Source organism: Aotus nancymaae, unplaced genomic scaffold, assembly GCF_030222135.1.
Source record: "Aotus nancymaae isolate 86718 unplaced genomic scaffold, 86718_ANA_hifiasm-v0.15.2.pri h1tg000036l, whole genome shotgun sequence".
NCBI classification, from domain to species: domain Eukaryota; kingdom Metazoa; phylum Chordata; class Mammalia; order Primates; family Aotidae; genus Aotus; species Aotus nancymaae.
Window position 1 is genome coordinate 29939961 of NW_026988450.1, and position 15783 is coordinate 29955743.

At 40.6% G+C, this 15783-nt stretch overlaps 1 non-coding gene and 1 pseudogene across 1 annotated transcript; one reads left to right on the forward strand and one right to left on the reverse strand.

The window, feature by feature from the left end:
- Positions 1 to 4781: 4781 nt before the first annotated feature.
- LOC135278159 (U7 small nuclear RNA) lies at positions 4782 to 4840 on the forward strand. Its single transcript, XR_010345712.1, has one exon. It is a non-coding gene; the product is annotated as a U7 small nuclear RNA (small nuclear RNA).
- A 10113-nt stretch (positions 4841 to 14953) lies between these two features.
- On the reverse strand, positions 14954 to 15416 carry LOC105716354 (OCIA domain-containing protein 2-like; annotated as a pseudogene).
- Between the last annotated feature and the right edge of the window lie 367 nt (positions 15417 to 15783).

Sequence of the window (15783 nt, forward strand, 5' to 3'; positions counted from 1 at the left end):
CTCCCATCAAGTAGTGTGGCTTATATCCCCTCTGCTTAAACCCGGGCAGGTCTCTGTAACTGCCTGACCAACAGCGTATAGTTGGAAGTGATGCCATATGACTTCCAAAGATAGGTAATAAAAATGCCATAGAGGCCAGGCACGGTGGCTCACGCCTGTAATCCCAGCACTTTGGGAGGCTGAGGCCGGCGGATCACAAGGTCAGGAGACCAAGACCATCCTGGCCAACATGGTGAAACCCCGTCTCTACTAAAATACAAAAAAATTAGCCTGGCATCGTGGTGCACATCTGTAGTCCCAGCTACTCAGGAGGCCAAGGCAGGAGAATCGCTTGAACCCAGGCGGCGGAGGATGCCGTGAGCCAAGATTGTGCCACTGCACTGCAGCCTGGGTGACAGAACAAGACTCTGTCTCAAAAAAAGAAAAAAATGCCATAGATTGTGCCTTATCCTCTTGAGAGACATTCTTGAGATCCATACACTATATAAGGAAGACAAGCTCCCATATGGAAAGGCCGCATGCAGGCGTTCCAGCCAACAGCCTCAGATGAAGTCCTAGCCATTCGCCAGCATCAGCTACTAGATATGTGAGGGACTCAGATGGTTGCAGCCCTAGCAGTTGAGTCACCAGCGGACACTGCACAGAAAGAAATAGGCTGTCCCTGCAGAGCCCTGCCTAAATTGCAGATGCATGTGCAAAATAAATGATGGTTGTTTAAGCCACCAAGTTTAGGTAGCTTGCTATGCAGCAAGAGATAACCAGAACAGGTCACTGTGAGTTCACATGCCAGTGGCAATGGAGGGAAGGGCTAGGGGCCCAGAGTCATTCATTCTATTTCCTGTTCCTTAAACCTGGTGCAGTGAGAAGCAACGTGGTCAGATGGAAGCAGGATTAGAACAAGAAGAAGGACCCCAAATGGACCCTGAAAAATTCATTAGAACCTGCTAATTTAAAACAGAAACATTAAAAATGTATTTGTGATGCACATAGTTTATTTTTTGAGGAGGCAGTTTATTTTTGAGGAGGCAGAAAAAATCTTTTAAGTGATTACAGAATGACTGTGGCAAACACTTCTACTCTTACACACGAGAGAGAGAGAGAGACTATCTCTGTTACTCCAGGCTAGAGTGCAGTGGCATGATCTCAGCTCACTGCAACCACTGCCTCTTGGGTTCAAGCGATTCTCATGCCTCAGCTTCCTGAGTAGCTGGGATTACAGGTGTGTGCCACCACACCTGGCTAATTTTTGTATTTTTAGTAGAGATGGGGTTTCACCATGTTGGCCTGGCTGGTCTCCAGCTCCTGACCTCAAGTGATCCACCTGCCTTGGCCCCCAAAGTGCTGGGATTACAGGCATGAGCCACTGTATGCATCCCTAATATCTTATTAATATGTTTAGAATCAAGTGTGGTGGTTACATGGATATGCCGTGGAACAAAAGAATAATGGATGGGAAGTGTAATTATCTAATGCTGGTGATTTGTGAATTTGTGATGAAGGACCCATTACCTGCTACAGAATGACTTCAAGATTTGCCTAAAGATCTGCCCAAATAATCAGTGTGAACAGAATGTGGTTACCACCCTTATCAATGCTTTTGACACAGCAAGTCATACTGTGATGAAAAAATTATGCAGGAGCAAAATGCACACTGCAAGTGTAGATGAGTTAACTGGCTGCTTCGTGGACACAGGCTGCTTTCTTTCTTGGAAAATTACTTGTGACAGTTAAATTAACCTTAAGGGACTTGGAGATTGGCAAAGATTTGCATATTTTTTTCCCATTCTTTATGAACTGCCAAGTTCTTTTGCGAGTACAACAGTGCACTTTTATATTAACAATGAAATACATTATTTGGGAGGAAACAATGAAAAATGAGATTGAAGAAACCAACTTTGAGCTATCAACCCTTTCCATCTATGAAAACACTGCAGCATATAACCTTGAACAACATTGTCTTGGTTCTTTAATGAAGATTAAATGTAAAGTATTTTTTTATTAAGAACAAAAGGTTATTAGATGCAAATTCCCCCCTTATTCCCTTTTAAGCCAAACTACCTATTTTTTCTTTAAAAATGACATCGGTCAAGTTTGCAATAGTCTTTGGCTTAGACTAACAAGCGTGTATTCCTTTAGATAGCCAAATGAACAAATGCTAGCATTTCTACCTGCTTTCTGACAGTGGGATACCCTCCTATACGAAGTTGGAATAAATGGATGTCAAGACCAGCCTTGTCCTATTGCTTGAGTCCTGGCGGGCTAAGATTCATTAAATACAATTTTTAAACCCCAAATATTGATAAAGTATATGCAGAAAGATATTCATCACAGTATTGTGATTTTAAAATGTCAAAAAATTAAATATTTCAAAAATATTGGATTATGCATAGCTTATAAATTATGATTATGAAGAATGTTTGGCAACAGGGGAGATCTTTAAGTTGACAGGAAAAGGAATGAAATGTATTAAAACCCTAACAAAGTTTGCTTTAGGGTAGCAGAATAAAGGGTGATTTTCTTTTCTTCTCTCATTTTTCTCTATGTTCTGTACAGGTGATTATATTATTATTCAAAATTATTTAAAACAATTACTAGGTAATTAAACAATTACTAGGTACTTAATGACGCTTGAATCTAGCAGCGGAGAACAGAGATCATTTTGAGCTATAGGCTGAAAGGAAATGACACATAAATATGGAGAAAGTCTTGATGGGGGGTCTTTCCTTCACCAAATCTATGCAGATAGAAGAAATGGTGTCTGGGTTGACAGAGCCCCCTCACAAACAAGCTCTACTCCCATTCCTGTTTTTCATAAAAAGACCCTTTGCCTGAATTCTCCATCTAACTTCTTCAAATCCTCAACTATTCACCCAATCTGGAGTTAATAAAAAACATTTGTGTATAAGTAGAAGCAAATAATATTTTACTTTTTTATTTATAAGATAGCAAGGCTGGGTGTGGTGGCTCACACCTGTAATTTCAGCACTTTGGGAGGTGGGCAGATCACGAGGTCAAGAGATTGAAACCATCTTGGCCAACATCATGAAACCTTGTCTCTACTAAAAATACAAAAATTAGCTGAGTGTGGTGGTGCACACCTATAATCCCAGCTACTTGGGAGGCTGAGGCAGAAGAATCACTTGAACCCAGGAGGCAGAGGTTGCAGTGAACCGAGATCGTGCCACTGCACTCCAGCCAGGTGACAGAGTGAGACTCTGTCTCAAAAAAAAAAGATAGCAAATTCACATCAGGAATTGTAAACCTGTTTTTGAGAAAACAAGGATCCAGTTTACATGAAGAGTTGTGAAGAATATATGAAGATGGGATGCCATCAGAGGTGAGGTAACCCTGGTTTTGCGGGGAAAAGCTTAAGACTAGCGAAGGGAGGCCAGTAAGAAGCGGAAATAGAATTTGCAAAATAGAAGTAATTGAGCCACAAACTTTACAGAAAAGTGTGGTATAGAACAAAAGTTAGATTGTGAATAAAAAATTGATTAATCTGGATGCGGGGACCTAGCAGGAAGGTGTTGGATAAGTTATCTTGATTTTCTAAATCATTTTGGGTTTTCAGAGTGGTCTGGAGTTGCATGCCTGCAGCCCTTTTGGCTTGCTCTTCTGCCATAAGCATGTTATTAGGCTATCATTTTTTTTTTCTTCTGAGACAGAGTCTTGCTCTTTTGCCCAGGCTGGAGTGCAGGTGGCACGATCTCAGCTCACTGCAACCTCCAACTCTCAGGTTCAAGCAATTCTCCTGCCTCAGCCTCCCAAGTAGCTGGGATTACAGGCATGTGCCACCACGCCTGGCTAATTTTTTTGTATTTTTAGTAGAGACCAGGTTTCACCATGTTGGGCCAGGCTGGTCTCGAACTCCTGGCCTCAGGTGATCTGTCTTCCTCGGCCTCCCAAAGTGCTGGGATAACAGGCATAAGCTAACGAGTCCAGCCATTATTAAGCTGTAATTTACATCTGTACTTGAAACACAAATTCAGATTTTAGAGCATATCCAAAAGTTCTTGTTTTTCTCACCTTGCTTTGACAAGTATAACCCTGGATGATACTGGCTTTCTTCTATACACACTTTCATTTAAAAGATTATTCTAGTTACAAGTAACTACTAATAGGTTGATGCCAAATTTATTTAAAATGGTGTCTTTTTTTTTGAGACAGAGTCTCACTCTGTCGCCGGGCTGGAGTGAAGTGGCTTGATCTCAGCTCACTGCAACCTCCGCCTCCTGGGTTCAAGAGATTCTCCCGCCTCAGCTGCCTGAGTAGCTGGGAGGGACTACAGGCACACGCCACCACACCCAGCTAGTTTTTGCATTTTTAGTAGAGACGGGGTTTCACCATGTTTGCCAGAATGGTCTCGATCTCTTGACCTTGTGATCTGCCTGCCTCGGCCTCCCAAAGTGCTAGGATTATAGGCGTGCGTCACTGTGCCCAGCCTGAAATGGTGTCTTATAATGTTCTTTTTGCCTTCTACCCAGCATGCATCCAAATAATTCCATCAAAAGTTTATATTTCTTTCTCAAATATGAAAACCAATATCTTGAAATTCTGGCCGGCATCTTTTGGGCTTATCAGTATCATTATTTGCATATATTTGGAATAAAGACAGGGGGCAAATAACAGCATCTGTGCTTTCATTGAAGCCAATTTTTTTTCCCAAAAGTATCATTAAAAGTATCATTTTATTAACAAATCCATCTTATAGTCCTTATATGTGACTGTAGTAGTTCTTCGTTAATATAGTTAAAATAAATTACTCACATTAAAACAATCAGAAGTGTTATAGCTTCTTTAGAATTTATCTAGCAGGTTTCCCAGTGACCAGAAAATCCTCTGCTAAAAAAAATAATAATCAGTTGGATATAATAAATCAGTCATCCATTTCTCATCCCAGAATCATTCCTCTCTGACAAAAAAAGTATAGGAGAGTTGTTTGCAGAACGTATCTCACTTGTTAATGCATCTTTACTGCTTCTCTCAGGGCGCCATGGCTCACGCCTGTAATCCCAGCACTTTGGGAGGCCGAGGTGGGCAGATCACCTGAGGTCAGGAGTTCCAGACCAGCTTGGCCAACATGGTGAAACCCTGTCTCTACTGAAAATACAAAAGCTAGCCGGGCATGGTGGTGGGCACCTGTAATCCCAGTTAATTGGAAAGCTGAGGCAGGAGAATCGCTGGAACCCAGGAGGCTTCCAGATTTTTGCAACAGTGGTTCCCATGATGAGAATTCTGTAGTGTAGAGTTTGCATCAATTATTTCCCTAATAACATCTACTGAATACATGTTTGTCATTCAACTGTTATATATGATCCAAATATGAACCCAGGGTGCTTTGGGTATGAGTCATATATGTCAGGTGCTTGATTCACACCCACTTTTCTTTCGACAGTAATCCTTGTTAATGCCCTAATTTTATGATGTAATTTTTAGTGGAATTAATCTTGAATAACTCCAAATTATGTAATTAATTACATTCAGCTTCAATGACAATTACTTTTTAATCTCAGCCTCCCAGCCTGACACCCCAGCAGAAATTCTGTACATACAATGGCAGTGACAGGTGGGTGGGAAGAGCTCTCCAACTTGCTGATATGTATGGACTCACTAATTATATAAATTGCATTTATTTTTGCAAAAAAAAAAAAAAAAAAACTCAGGGATTAGTAAAGTGTATGTCATTTTCTTGGACCTAAGGGCTTAGAGAAGTTAAGGGAGAGTGAAAGAAACTACCTTCAGCAGCTCCTGATTATTTTTCCCTTAACACTCATTCTCAAGGGGTATAATTGGCATAATTAAAAAAAAATTCTTGTGGTCACATAAATTTGGTTTGTGCTAGATTTAAAATTAAATAGGTTTCTTTATTATATAGTTGCTTGTTCTTTGGTTTTTTTTTTTTTTGAGATGAAGTCTCACTCTGTCACCCAGGCTGGAGTGCAATGGCATGATCTTGGCTCACTGCAACCTCCGCCTCCCGTGTTCAAGCGATTCTCCTGCCTCAACCTCGGGAGTAGCTGGGACTACAGGTGCTTGCCACCACGCCCAGCTAATTTTTTGTATTTTTAGTAGAGACAGGGTTTCACTATGTTGGCCAGGCTGGTTTTGAACTTCTGACCTCGTGATCCGCCCACCTTGGCCTCCCAAAGGGCTGAGATTACAGTAGTGAGCCACCAAGTCTGGCCTTTAATATGTTAATATAATGTTATGACTTTCCAAGAAGTGGGATATAAAATGTTTCCTAAACTCTTTTGAAAAGAGAACACCCTTTTTTTTAAACAAATAGCAGCTTTATTGAGGTATAATTTATGTACCGTGAACTTCACTTTGTCTTAAAGGTACAATTAAATGATTTTTAGGGTATTTACACTTATGCAACAAGCACCGAAATCCAAGTTTAAAACATTTTCACCACCTCAAAAAAAATTTGTTTCTATTTGTTATCACTTGCTATTCCCCACTCTAGCCCCAGGAAACCACTAATCTATTTTCTGTCTTTATAGAGTTTTCTTTTCTAGAAATTTTATATAAATGAACTCATACAATAGGTCTTGCTCTGTCACCCAGGCTGGAGTGCAGTGGTGCAATCACAGCCTGCTTCAAATTGGAACTTCTGGACTCAATCGATCCTCCCGTCTTGGCCTCCCAAGGTGCTGGGATTATAGGTGTGAGCCACTCTGCCCCGACACTTAGCATAATGTTTTTGAGGGTCATCCATTTTCTAGCATGTATCAATACTTAATTGCTTTTTATTGCCAAATAGTATTCCATATAAGTATACTACATTTAGCTTATCCATTCTTCAGTTTATGGACATTTGGATGGTTTTCACTTTGTGGTACTGTGAGTAACATTTGAGAACAAGTCTTAGTGTGGACATGCATTTTTATATTTCTCTTAGGTATATACTTTGGAATGGAATTGCAAATCATATGGTAAACTTATGTTAAACTTTTTTTTTTTTGAGGAGTCTAGCTCCGTCTGTCACCCAGGCTGGAGTGCAGTGGCACGATCACTGCTCACTGCAACCTCCACCTCTGGGTTCAAGCCATTTTCCTGCCTCAGTCTCCCAAGTAGCTGGGATTACAGGCATGCACCACCACGCTCAGCTAATTTTTGTCTTTTTAGTAGAGACGGGATTTCACCATGTTGGTCAGGCTGGTCTTGAACTCCTGACCTCGTGATCCGCCTGCCTCCGCCTCCCAAAGTGCTGGGATTACAGGCGTGAGCCACTGCACCCGGCCAACTTATGTTAAACTTTTAAAGAAACTTCCACACTGTTTTCCAAAGTGGTTGCACCATTTGCATTTCTACTAACAGTGTATGAGAGTCCCAATTTCTCCACGTCCTTACCACCATTTGTCATTGTCTTTTGATTCTAACCATCCTAGTGGGTTTGTAGTGGTATCTCATTGTGGTTTCTATTTGCATTCCTTGATGACCAACAATAAGCATCTTTTCATGTGTTTATTGACCATTCATATAGCTTCTTTGCCCAAAGGTTTATTAAAATTTTTGCCCATTTTAAAATTGGGTACTTTTCTTATTATTAAGTTGCAAGAGTTCCTTCTATATTCTAGATAGAAGGCCTTAATCAGATATGATTTGCACGTATTTTCTCAGTCTGTGGTTTTTCTCTTCACTTTCTTAATGTTGTCTTCTGAATTACAAAAGTTTTTAGTTTTAACTAAGTCCAATTTATCATTTTTTTTTTTTTTTTAGTGCTTGTGCATTTTGTTGTATCTACAAAGGTCAGAAAGATTTATGCCTATGTTTTCTTTTAAGAGTTTTACAGTTTTAGCTCTTACATTTAGATCTATGATTCATTTGGAGTTAAATTTCGCATATGATGTGGGAGGCAAAGGTTTAAATATATCTTTTTGCATGTGGCTATTGAATTGTCCTAGCACCGTTTGTTAAAAAGACTATCCTTCCCCTATTGAATTACCATGGCACCTTTGTTGAAAATCAATTAAGCATAAATTTAAGAGTCTTTAATATGTTAATGTATGTTGTGAATCTCCAACAGGGAGGACATAAAATGTTTCCCAAAATGTTTTTAACAAGGAATCCTACTCCCTCCCCCAACCTTTTTTCTTAAAAAAAAACACACACACAGAATTTCACTTATTGAGGTTCACAGAACAAGTTTTAGGGAAGCTAAATTGTTTTCATGCTTCTCTAAATTATTCAGGGCTCTAATTTTTTTTTTTTTTTGAGACGGAGTCTCACTCTGTCGCCCAGGCAGTGGCATGATCTCGGTTCACTTCGACCTTCGACTCCCAGGTTCAAGGAATTCTCCTGCCTCAGCCTCCTGAGTAGCTGGGATTACAGGCGAGCACCACCACGCCCGGCTAATTTTTGTATTTTTAGTAGAGTCAGGGTTTCATCATGTTGGCCAGGATGGTATTGAATGCCTGACCTTGTGATCCACCTGCCTTGGCCTCCCAAAGTGCTGGAATTACAGGCGTGAGCCACTGTGCCTGGCCCTCAGGGCTCAAACTTTTACTGCAACTTTGTTTAGACTCTAGGAGGCTAACTGTTGTATTTGAACTGCAAAACCAAAGGCAATTTCTTTTAGTCTGCTTATTGTAAAGATATCTCACTATGCAAAAATGTACGCAATTTTGGAAAGTTTATGGATGCAAATTTGGAAGTATGAGCAATTTTGCAATTGTCTCCTTTACATTTTTAGGGCAATGCATCTTGCTTGATCATGATATATGACTGGAGTTAATATTAGTGTTACAGTTGAATAAGACCTGTTTGCATATACTTTTTCACACACACTGTATACACACACACAATTACATATATATATACACACACATATTGGAGATACAGTTTTTTCTTTTTAAATATACACACATACTGAAGATATAGTTTTTCCTTTTCCTATTTAAAACAAGTAGGTCATGTTTTAATGTTTTTTTAGCTTCTGAATTTTAAAGCCAGTCATGTTTTTATTTAACCAAATATAATGCAAAATGTTGGATTAATCACTTAAATTTGACTTTGTCGAAATGACAGTACTATCACTTTTGCATTATATTTCTACAACAAACAGAAGAACTTAGTACAAAAATTAAAAGTGAAAAAGTAAGACCGGACACGGTGGCTCACGCCTGTAATTCTTGCACTTTGGGAAGCTGAGGCAGGCCAATCACCTGAGGTCAGGAGTTCGAGACCAGCCTGGCCAACAGAGTGAAACCCCGTCTCTACTAAAAATACAAAAATTAGCTGGGCATGGTGGTGTGCGCCTGTAGTCTCACCTACTTGGGAGGCTGAGGCAGGAGAATCACTTGAACCCGGGAGGTAGAGGTTGCAGTGAGCTGCGATCGCACCACTGCACTCCAGCCTGGGCAACAGAGCGAGACTCCATCTCACACACACACAAAAAAAGGTGAAAATGTAGAATTAGTATCTCTTTATTAGTTTGCATTTATCTGCAGAACAACAAAAACAAACAGACAAAATCCAACAAGAAAAAAATGGACAATTACTTCGACGGGGAGATTGCAGCATCATAAATCTAGAGAGGGAGATTGCAAGCGCCATCAGTCCTCTACAATGACAAACGCAAGCGGCCTACCCCAGTGAACCGCTAAGCTTCTAGAACCCCACAGAAAATGACGGTGAAAGACAAGCAAAGAGGCGTTCTACTGAGGTCCTCTAAAGTGCATTCAATTACCCTGACCAACATGCTGATTTTCTACCATGCCTCCACCTGCTAGTGATTTAGTGTTTTTTTTTTTTTTTTTTTTTAAGTTTTTTTTTTAAAAAAATAGAGATGGGGTTTCACCGTGTTGGCCAGGATGGTCTTGATATCTTGACCTCGTGATCCGCCCACCTCGGCCTCCCAAAGTGCTGGGATTACAGGCGTGAGCCACCGCGCCCGGCCTAGTGTTATTTTTAAAAGTATAATATTGGTTTTTAAAAAATTTTCAGGAGAGAGATCCAAGATGGCTGATGATTAGCAGCTCGGGCACGTACCTCCCAGTGAAAGCGCAAAGAACGAGAGGACGCCACACTTTCAGACGAATATTAGTTGCTCATGGTCCACGAGATTCCCAGTGGAGGAGCTCCACGGGTCGCCAGGGCGACTCTTGTGGCCGGCGTGGCGGTTTTGCTGGTGCCTTAGCACGCCAGTTCTTGGTGCAGAGTCCGGAGATTCCCGGGCAGAAAAGCACCATCAATCTTAACACCGCTCTTTTGGCCGGCTCAGTGGATTGCTCAGATTTCGGCGCAGGGAATCAACAAGTTGGACGTCAGAGACCCAATTAGAAAGTCGGTAATTATAAAGACGACAGACGGACAAATATATAATGAAGGGAAGAAACCAGCGTAAAAAGGTAGAGAATACTCAAAATCAGAATGCCTCTCCCTCTACAGGGGATTGCAATTCCTCATCAGTAACGGAACAAGGCTTAATAGATTACACCGGTATTCCAATAACAGAAGCAGGTTTCCAAACGTGGGTGATAAGAAACTTCTGTGAATTAAAAGAACTTATTCTAACCCAATGCAAAGAAACTAAGAACCTTGAAAAAAGGTTTAACGAAATGTTAATGAGAATGGACAATTTAGAGAAGAATATAAGTGAATTGATGGAGCTGAAAAAAACAACACGAGAACTTCGCGAAGCATGCACAAGTTTAAACAGTCGAATTGATCAAGCGGAAGGAAGGATATCAGAAGTCGAGGACCAGCTCAGTGAAATGAAACGAGAAGACAAGAATGCAGAAAAAAGGATGAAAAGGAATGAGCAAAGTCTCCAGGAAATATGGGACTATGTGAAAAGACCTAATTTACGTTTGATAGGTGTACCTGAATGTGATGAAGAGAATGAATCCAAGTTGGAAAATACTCTTCAGGATATCATTCAGGAAAATTTTCCCAACCTGGCAAGGCAGGGTAATATTCAACTCCAGGTAATACAGAGAACACCACAAAGATATTCTTCAAGAAGACCAACCCCAAGGCACATAATTGCCAGATTTATTAGGGTTGAAATGAAGGAGAAAATACTAAGGGCAGCTAGAGAGAAAGTTCAGGTTACCCATAAAGGGAAACCTATCAGACTTACAGCAGATCTCTCAGCAGAAACCCTACAAGCCAGAAAAGAGTGGGGACCAATATTTAACATCCTTAAAGAAAAGAACTTTCAACCCAGAATTTCCTATCCAGCCAAACTAAGCTTTATGTGCGAAGGAAAAATTAAATCTTTTGCGAACAAACAAGTACTTAGAGAGTTCACCACCACCAGGCCTGCTTTACAAGAGCTTCTGAAAGAAGCACTATACATATAAAGGAACAACCAATATCAGCCTTTCCAAAAATATATCAAAAAGCAAAGAACTTTAACACAATAAAAAATTCACATCAACTAATGGGCAAAACAGCCAGCTAGCATCAAATGCTGGTATTAAACTTACATATATTTTAATTGGATAAAAAGCCAAAACCCATCGGTATGCTGCATCCGGGCCCATCTTACATGAAACAATACACAAAGACTCAGAGAGAAGGAGGAAGATTTACCAATTGAACAGAGAGTAAAAATAAACTAATAAACAAAAAGCAGCAGATGCAATTCTCACCTCTGATAAAGTAGACTTTAAAGCAACAAAGATCAAAAGAGGCGAGGAATGACATTACATAATGGTAAAAGGATCAATGCAACAAGAAGAACTAACGATTCTATAGATCAACGAGATAGAAAATTAACAAGGATATTCAGAACTTGAACTCAGACCCGGAACAAGTAAACTTAATAAATATTTATAGTACTCTCCACTTCAAATACACAAAACATACATTACCACCTCACACCTATTCCAAAGGTGACTACATAATTGGAAGTAAATCACTCCTCAGTAATCGCATAGCATTTCATAGGTTTAAATTAAATATTGGTTGGCTGTTTGTTTGTTATCTTCTTCCCTTACTCCTTCCTGATTACATCATTAAGTATAATTATCAGTATAAAAGAGGTTTTCAATACCCATTACTAAATTGCATTCTAGCCTGGGCAAGAAAGCAATACTCCCATTCTCTCTCCCTCTTTCTTTTCCTTCTCCCTCCTCCCCATTCTCTCTCTCTCTTTCTCTTCCTTTTTTCTCCTTCCTATTCTCTCTCTCTCTTTCTCTAAAAAAAAAAAAAAAAAAAAAAAAAAAATTTTCAGATGGCATTATCTCACCTTACATGTAAGAAATGATTACGTACAGAGTTTCCTTTTTTAAAAAAAAAAAAAAAATAGAGATAGGTCTCCCTATGTTGCCTAGGCTGGCATGGAACTCCTGGGCTGGGCTCAAACTATCCTCCCACCTCAGCCTCCCAAAGTGCTGGGCTGAGATTACAGGCATGAGCCACTGTGCCAGACAGAAGCTTCCTAATAGGTAATAATACTGTTCTTTATTTGGGGCATTCTATTATGCCAGATACAATTTATAGTAGACAGTATGTTTCCTTGCAAAACTTTAGCCATATCTAGGACAGTTTTAAATGCATAAGGCTCCTCCCACTCTTTGTCAGAGCATTCAGTCTAGTTTTGAGGCTTAATAGTTCTAGTCCATTTTCATTCTCACTATACTTTTTTTTTTTTTTTTTAAAGTCCGGGTACTGCTCTGCCGCCCAGGCTGGAGGTGTAACGGTGCGATCTCGGCTCACTACAACCTCCGACTCCCAGGTTCAAGTGATTCTCTTGCCTCAGCCTCCGAAGTAGCTGGGATTACAGGCATTCGCCACCACGATTGGCTAATTTTTTTGCATTTTTTTTTTAGTAGAGACGGGGTTTCGCCATGTTGGCCTGGCTGGTCTCTGACTCCTGATCAAAGGTGATCCGGTGATCCTCCAGTCTAGGCCTCCCAAATTGCTGGGATTACAGGCGTGAGCCACCGCGCCAGCTTCTCACTATACTTTTTAGGTAACGTAAATGTTCATTTTAGTTTAAATGTCTTTTCACAAATGGATTTTAGTAATTAGCTAAATTGTGAAAGTTGTCTGGTAGTTTTTCTTTGTCACCTGATACCTTGCTTGGTATTTGCTCAGCATTTTAAGATCTCCCCGCTCGACCCCCCAGGCTACTTGGAAACTTCCAGGCTACTTCCTTAGGGAGCAGTTTACAGATTTTGTTTTTAGAGGCCTTTAGTTTACCGTGGCCTGCGTGGGTGTTCTCTTCTTTCCTCCTATCGTATGTTACGGTTACCTGCAGAAGCTGGCGTCGAAGGAGGGGTGCTATGCGAGGGTGGCCCCCACGTTAAACAGTGACAGCCTCTGCCGTCCCAGCCCCCAGGCGCGCGGGGGCGGGCTCGGGGCACCGGTTCCACTTCCACCTCCAGGCCTCGCTGTGTGACGGGGCTCGGGACGCCACACAAATACCAGGGCACCCATGTTTCTACCCTGGGGAACTTTCATGTCAGCGGGGCCCCCAGTTCTGCTTAAGGAGAAAACAAAATTCCCCTCAGCTGGGGAATTTGACGCAGCTGGGCAGTTTGAGAACTCGTGGCGGTAGAAGGCTGATCATGCAGAGCCTGGTGCAGACGGGAAGCAATTGCCCTGGAACAAGAAATGAGGGGCAGGAATTTGCATGTCTTTCTCAGGAGTATCAAAGTCTGGGAGCGTCTCCTCCCCAAAGTCAGCTGCTCCAAACTGAACTAAAAAAGCTGCCTCCCAGGGGCTCCTCGGGAGCAGGTTCCTCTGTAAGGGCCAGGAGGACTTGGATAATCTGGGAAGGAGACTGCAATCCAGAATGGAAATTGGAGATTACACACTCAGCTAAGATTCTTAGCAGAGTAAAGAAGAGCTGGAAATTAATATATTTGGAGTCGTATGTAAATCTGACGTTGTAAAATGCAGGGAGTTCTTATTCTGCAGTGAAAGGTCAATCATTATCACATTGGTTACTCCTTATGTTCTCTTTATAAAGCTCGGATTTAAAGAACTGCTGTTTTTTTGTAGGTGAGTGTCTGGGCTGATGGAACTCTCACATCACCTAAATAAACCATTAAACTGTTTTTTAGTTTGTTTATCTCACTACACATTGCACATGCATTAACAAATATCACCAATGAATGATGATGGAGGTATCATCATTTACCTGACAATCTGTAAAGTACCTTCCAGGTAACTGACAATATATTCCTACTCAATTACTTGCACTCTTCACATCTCAGTTCCTTCTGTTTACTTTGCAAAGAGAAAAGCTCTTTGAACGCAAACATTTGTAGACCCCAGTCCCTGACAAGTCACAGAATTTGCCAGAGGGAAGGCAGATCTTTTAGCAGCTACTTCTAGTAGAGGTGGAATTGCAGGGAGTGACTGCCCAGGAGCAACAGAGCAAAATTGGCAATTTTCCCCACAGAGCAAAAAGATTTGATTTGAAAAACATCATGCAGCCACTCAAATGTAAGTGCCAATGTATTTACCACATCGAACGAGTGATTTTTGAATTGTCAACACCATGGCTTCCCTCCTATAGATTGACTTTAATTACCTGAAATAAGTTTGTAAGTTTAAATAAAAAGGAGAAGTAGATGGCGAAATGAAATGAAAATGAAATGAAATGGAGTCACAGATCCTGAAAGTATAATACTCTGGGAAATTTTACAGAGGGAGGTGAGATTAAATGAAAGCAGGAAGATTTCCCATGCTAGGTTAGTTTACGCGATGTCTTTTATTTGCTTACATATATTTGGGGTGACTCAATTGATAACTGATAATTTTAATTTTTAAAAATGTGGACAGAAATGCTTCTACAGATTAGAAAATAATTTTTTATTTCACTGGAAGTAAAACAATATTTCTTGTAAATAAATACTAGAAGTAAAATACATCTAGTGGAACAAAATATTTAAAATAAATATTTAAAATAAAATATTTAAAACTACACTTGAAATTTCAAATGTGTACAATCCAGAGGATAAAAAATCTTCAAAAATCATTGACGCAGGGTTTAGGAAGCCAAAGGCTATGAACGTCCCTTCTCACCAAATCCACGCTTTATTTTGCATTCTTCCCAGGTAAGCAATCAATGCTTGTTCTGCTGTGGACCAAAAGCAGCCCCAAGGAGCTGATCTTCAAAGAAATGGAATTTACTCTGGCATACTCTTATGTATGATACCTTTCCAAGGCCAAATCCCAAGATACTAACAAGTGTAACTTTAGGCAGTGATCCAAATCTTGGATTAGCTGCTAAATAACCTTGGCAGACTAGTCTCTGGATGACGAGCATGCTTACAGGAGAAAAGGCAGTGCACTCTTCCAGAAACTTTATTCTTGACATCCTCTTATAATGTTTAAAATCTCTCCTCTGTGGATGTGCAGTTTTGATTTTGGATAAAACAACAGGCTCTGCTTGCTTGGTGGTAGTAAATGGGACCTTTTTCTTGGTTTCCAGGAATAGACATTGAGGCCATGATGACTTCGTGTTTGCTTTCTTTTCTTCTTCTTCTTCTTGTTTTTTTTTGTTTTTTTTTTTTTGAGACGGAGTTTCGCTCTTGTTACCCAGGCTGGAGTGCAATGGCGCGATCTCGGCTCACCGCAACCTCCGCCTCCTGGGTTCAGGCAATTCTCCTGCCTCAGCCTCCCGAGTAGCTGGGATTACAGGCACGCACCACCATGCCCAGCTAATTTTTTGTATTTTTAGTAGAGACGCAGTTTCACCATGTTGACCAGGATGGTCTTGATCTCTTGACCTTGTGATCCACCCGCCTTGGCCTCCCAAAGTGCTGGGATTACAGGCTTGAGCCACTGCACCCAGCCTCTTTTTTTTTTCTTTTGAAA